This window comes from Pleurodeles waltl, chromosome 5 (genome assembly GCF_031143425.1).
Source record: "Pleurodeles waltl isolate 20211129_DDA chromosome 5, aPleWal1.hap1.20221129, whole genome shotgun sequence".
Taxonomy (NCBI): Eukaryota; Metazoa; Chordata; class Amphibia; order Caudata; family Salamandridae; genus Pleurodeles; species Pleurodeles waltl.
In genome coordinates, this window is record NC_090444.1 from 1,860,897,859 (window position 1) to 1,860,904,226 (window position 6,368).

Genomic DNA, 6,368 nt, shown 5'->3' on the forward strand with positions numbered 1-6,368 from the left:
CACCGATGAACAGGGCCCCGCCAAGACATCCACCGCTGAACAGGGCCCCGCCGTGAAGAGCACCGCTGAACAGGGCCCTGCCGTGAAGAGCACCGCTCCGCTGGGCCCTTCATCTCAAGCACCGCCCCGCTGGGCCCTTCCTGTCAAGCACCGCTCCGCTGGGCCCTACCTGTCAAGCACCGCCCCGCTGGGCCCTTCATCTCAAGCACCGCTCCACTGGGCCCTTCATCTCAAGCGCCGCTCCGCTGGGCACCGCCGTCTCTGCACCGCTCCCTGGGCCCTTCCTGTCAAGCACCGCTCCGCTGGGCCCTTCCTGTCAAGCACCGCTCCGCTGGGCCCTTCATCTCAAGCACCGCTCCGCTGGGCCCTTCCTGTCAAGCACCGCTCCGCTGGGCCCTTCATCTCAAGCACCGCTCCGCTGGGCCCTTCATCTCAAGCACCGCTCCGCTGGGCCCTTCCTGTCAAGCACCGCTCCGCTGGGCCCTTCCTGTCAAGCACCGCCCCGCTGGGCCCTTCCTCTCAAGCACTGCTCCGCTGGGCCCTTCCTGTCAAGCACCGCTCTGCTGGGCCCTTCCTGTCAAGCACCGCCCCGCTGGGCCCTTCATCTCAAGCACCGCTCCGCTGGGCACCGCCGTCTCAAGCACCACTGTTCCATTGACAGTGCTGGTTCAGTGTCGAGCAGGGCTTCAGGGAGCACTCGGGGCACCATGCCTCCTCCAATACGAGTGGAGTTGGTTATCCCTCTGATGGACTGTGGCTTTGCACTCCCCAGGATGGGACAGTGGGCATGGAGGCCCCTCGTGGATCTGGCGTCGTGGACTCATGTGGCTGTGGTGCCCCCTTTTCCCTTCTCCCTGAGGTGCCTGTTGTTTTATCATCTGATGCCCCTGCAGTGTTCTCTCCAATGGTATCCGGTCTCCTGTGTGGGCTTTGCCCATGTGTTTGTACACATTGGCCCACGGACTATGGACATTTAACAGACTGTGCAGGACTTAGTGCATATGTTTATACTTTGCACTATGTTCATACAAAACAAATATTTTTTCATATGGCATATTTACCATGACTTAAATGAACCTATTTTATACATAAATTTGGTACTTCTTTTTAATGATGTCTTTGCATTCTTCCGGGGGTGTCACTGTGACTTGTTGCTCTGCATTGGTGTGTAGGTATTTGGGGTGGGGGGGTGGGTGTATCGCGTATGTGTGTGCCCGTAACCTTTCCTCCTCCCCCCTCCCCTGTGTCGTAGGTGCAGTACTCACTGTTGTCGTCTGCGCCGGCGTTCGTACTCGTGGTAGATGAGCAGGTAGACAAGAGCTGGTAGGATGTTTAATTCGGGTTCCATGCTGTCCAGATTCCTCGTCGAGTGTGTGGAGGTGAGCGTTTTCCCGTTCGTAGTCTGTTTCCGCCGTGTTTTTATCGGCGGGGCTCCCGGCCCGGAAAAGGTGGCGGATTGGTGAGTTGTGATAGGGTGGGCGGTACATTGTCTGCCGCCTGCCTGTTGGCGGTGACCGCCGCGCTGTTTGTCAGTCCCGCCGTGGCGGTCGTAGTGTTAAAGTGGCGGGCTGTGTTGGCGGTTCCCGTCAGGGTCAGAATTACATTTTTTGGACCGCCTGCCTGTTGGCGGGTTGGCCGCCGCTTTATCAACGACCGCCAGGGTTGGAATCACCCCCTAAATGTCATACATCTGGACCCATATTTTCAATCCCAGACTTTGGTTTAACAAATCAGTGAATCCTGTGAGGTTTATTAATGTAGCTTCAAAAGAATCATGTGGATTTATGCATCAGATAGCACTGAGGCATAAAATAAAGGAACTGAAAACCAGGTGTTCTGCTTATCTGGGAATTCTAGTTAAGGAGCATGAAATGGCAGAGATCACACAACTGTGCTTGATTGGCACTGGCCTTTGATACCGTGTACACTTAGGGCCAGATGTAGCTAACTTTTGCGAGTCGCAAATGGCCCGATTCGCTATTTGCGACCCCGCAAAATCGGAAATGGGATGCAAAAATCCCATTTCCGACTCGCAAAATGCGATGCAAGCCGGTACCGACTCGCAAAATTTGCGACCCCATTTTGCGATCCGCAAATAGGAAGTCGCAATTTGCGAGTCGCAAACCATAGGTAATAGCAACTCGCAAATTGCGACTATTCGCAAAAAGCCCATTTTGCACTTCCAATTTACCACTAACTCAGAGCAGGTGGTAACCAGAACCAAAGTATAAAAGGAGACCCAGAAGGCATCTTGGTTACTCAAGATGGCGGAGATATACCTGATAGCAGTGAGGAGGACAACCCACGCCGCCCAGCAGAGGAGGAGGTGGAGCCAGAGACAGGAGAAGATTTACAGAACAAGGCAGACACTGTTCCAGCAAACTGAGGAGGAAATTTATGACAAATACAGACTTAGCAGCGCAGCTATACTAGATTTAATAGATTTACTCAAACCACAGCTAGAACGCCAGACTGTGCGGGGCTGCGCCATCCCTACGCATGTGCAAGTGCTATGCTCACTGCACCTCTTGGCCTCGGGTAGCTATCAGGGGGTCATTGCTGTGGCAGGTGGGGTATCCCAAAGTGCACTATCAAGGTTCCTCAGGGCATTCTTAGATGCCTTACTCACACACATGTCCCAATACATATACCTACCCAGGAATGAGGCAGAAATTAACAGCATCAAGTTGGACTTTTACCGGATTGCCAACTTTCCCCATGTCATAGGGTGTGTAGACGGGACACATATTTAAATATGCCCTCCTGAAAACCTGGAATATATGTTCCGCAATAAGAAGTGTACCCACTCACTCAATATTCAGGTGGTTTGAGACGCCCATTATGTCATCACTGACATGGTTGCTAAATTTCCAGGCAGTACTCATGACTCCTACATTTTTAGGCACAGTGGAATACACCAACGCCTGGAACGTGGGGAGTTTGGAGATGGATACCTCCTAGGTAGAGCTGAATACACCTTGTAGACATGCACACAGATCAATGTGCAAACCACCCATGCCTTGCTAACAGTGTATGTTTTGTGCCCAACAGGTGACAGTGCTTATGCACTACGGCCATTGTAGGAGGCTGGACTGGCTTGTAGTGAGTACCAAGGGGTACTTGCACCTTGCACCAGGCCCAGTTATCCCTTATTAGTGTATAGGGTGTCTAGCAGCTTAGGCTGATAGATAATGGTAGCTTAGCAGAGCAGCTTAGGCTGAACTAGGAGATGTGTGAAGCTACTACAGTACCACTTAGTGTCATATACACAATATCATAAGAAAACACAATACACAGTTATACTAAAAATAAAGGTACTTTATTTTTATGACAATATGCCAAAGTATCTTAGAGTGTACCCTCAGTGAGAGGATAGAAAATATACACAAGATATATATACACAATAGCAAAAATATGCAGTATAGTCTTAGAAAACAGTGCAAACAATGTATAGTTACAATAGGATGCAATGGGGAAACATAGGAATAGGGGCAACACAAACCATATACTCCAGAAGTGGAATGCGAACCACGAATGGACCCCAAACCTATGTGACCTTGTAGAGGGTCGCTGGGACTATTAGAAAATAGTGAGAGTTAGAAAAATAACCCTCCCCAAGACCCTGAAAAGTGAGTGCAAAGTGCACTAAAGTTCCCCTAAGGACAAAATAGTCGTGTTAGAGGGAAAATGCAAGGAAAACACAAATCAGCAATGCAACAATGATGGATTCCTGACTGAGGGTACCTGTGGAACAAGGGGACCAAGTCCAAAAGTCACAAGCAACTCGGAGATGGGCATATGCCCAAGAAATGCCAGCGGTTGGTGCAAAGAAGCTCTTACTAGGCTGAAGAACTGTGAATACTGCAGGAACGACAAGGGCTAGAGACTTCCCCTTTGGAGGATTGATCCACCACGCCTTGGAGAGTCGTGCAGAAGTGTTTTCCCGCCGGATGGACGCCAACAAGCCTTGCTACACGCAAATCGTGCGTTTGGCGTTTTTGGACGCTGCTGGGGCCCAGGAGGTCGCAAATTGGACCTGCAGAGAGAGGGGACGTCGAGCAAGACAAAGAGCCCTCACTGAAGCAGGTAGCACCTGGAGAAGTGCCAGAAACAGGCACTACGAGGATGCGTGAAACGGTGCTCGCCGAAGTTGCACAAAGGAGTCCCACGTCGCCGGAGACCAACTTAGAAAGTCGTGCAATGCAGGTTAGAGTGCCGTGGACCCAGGCTTGGCTGTGCACAAAGGATTTCCGCCGGAAGTGCACAGGGGCCGGAGTAGCTTGCAAAGTCGCGGTTCCCAGCAATGCAGCCCAGCGAGGTGAGGCAAGGACTTACCTCCACCAAACTTGGGCTGAAGAGTCACTGGACTGTGGGGGTCACTTGGACGGTGTCGCTGGATTCGAGGGACCTCGCTCGTCGTGCTGAGAGGAGACCCAAGGGACCGGTAATGCAGCTTTTTGGTGCCTGCGGTTGCAGGGGGAAGATTCCGTCGACCCACGGGAGATTTCTTCGGAGCTTCTGGTGCAGAGAGGAGGCAGACTACCCCCACAGCATGCACAAGCAGGAAAACAGTCGAGAAGGCGGCAGGATCAGCGTTACAGAGTTGCAGTAGTCGTCTTTGCTACTATGTTGCAGGTTTGCAGGCTTCCAGCGCGGTCAGCGGTCGATTCCTTATCAGAAGGTGAAGAGGGAGATGCAGAGGAACTCGGCTGAGCTCATGCATTCGTTATCTAAAGTTTCCCCAGAGACCCTAAATAGCCAGAAAAGAGGGTTTGGCTACCTAGGAGAGAGGAAAGGCTACTAACACCTGAAGGAGCCTATCAGCAGGAGTCTCTGACGTCACCTGGTGGCACTGGCCACTCAGAGCAGTCCAGTGTGCCAGCAGCACCTCTGTTTCCAAGATGGCAGAGGTCTGGAGCACACTGGAGGAGCTCTGGACACCTCCCAGGGGAGGTGCAGGTCAGGGGAGTGGTCACTCCCCTTTCCTTTGTCCAGTTTCGCGCCAGAGCAGGGGCTAAGGGGTCCCTGAACCGGTGTAGACTGGCTTATGCAGAATTGGGCACATCTGTGCCCAACAAAGCATTTCCAGAGGCTGGGGGAGGCTACGCCTCCCCTGCCTTCACACCATTTTCCAAAGGGAGAGGGTGTCACACCCTCTCTCAGAGGAAGTTCTTTGTTCTGCCATCCTGGGCCAGGCCTGGCTGGACCCCTGGAGGGCAGCTGCCTGTCTGAGGGGTTGGCAGCAGCAGCAGCTGCAGAGAAACCCCAGGAAGGGCAGTCTGGCAGTACCAGGGTCTGTGCTACAGACCACTGGGATCATGGAATTGTACCAACAATGCCAGGATGGCATAGAGGGGGCAATTCCATGATCATAGACATGTTACATGGCCATATTCGGAGTTACCATGGTGAAGCTACATATAGGTAGTGACCTATTTGTAGTGCACGCGTGAAATGGTGTCCCCGCACTCACAAAGTTCAGTGAATTGGCTCTGAACAATGTGGGGGCACCTTGGCTAGTGCCAGGGTGCCCTCACACTAAGTAACTTTGCACCTAACCTTTACCAGGTAAAGGTTAGACATATAGGTGACTTATAAGTTACTTAAGTGCAGTGTAAAATGGCTGTGAAATAACGTGGACGTTATTTCACTCAGGCTGCAGTGGCAGGCCTGTGTAAGATTTGTCAGAGCTCCCTATGGGTGGCAAAAGAAATGCTGCAGCCCATAGGGATCTCCTGGAACCCCAATACCCTGGGTACCTCAGTACCATATACTAGGGAATTATAAGGGTGTTCCAGTAAGCCAATGTAAATTGGTAAAAATGGTCACTAGCCTGTTAGTGACAATTTGGAAAGAAATGAGAGAGCATAACCACTGAGGTTCTGATTAGCAGAGCCTCAGTGAGACAGTTAGTCACTACACAGGTAACACATTCAGGCACACTTATGAGCACTGGGGCCCTGGGTTACCAGGGTCCCAGTGACACATACAACTAAAACAACATATATACAGTGAAAAATGGGGGTAACATGCCAGGCAAGATGGTACTTTCCTACACAACCCCCCCCCAAACGAAGGACAATAAGACTAGCCATTACCTGATGAGTCTTCATTGTCTAAGTGGAAATATCTGGAGAGTCCATCTGCATTGGAGTGGCTACTCCCAGGTCTATGTTCCACTGTATAGTCCATTCCCTGTAGGGATATGGACCACCTCAACAATTTAGGATTTTCACCTTTCATTTGTTTTAGCCAAAGTAGAGGTTTGTGGTCTGTCTGAACAATGAAGTGAGTGCCAAACAGGTATGGCCTCAACTTCTTCAGAGCCCAGACCACAGCAAAGGCCTCCCTCTCAATGGCAGACCAAC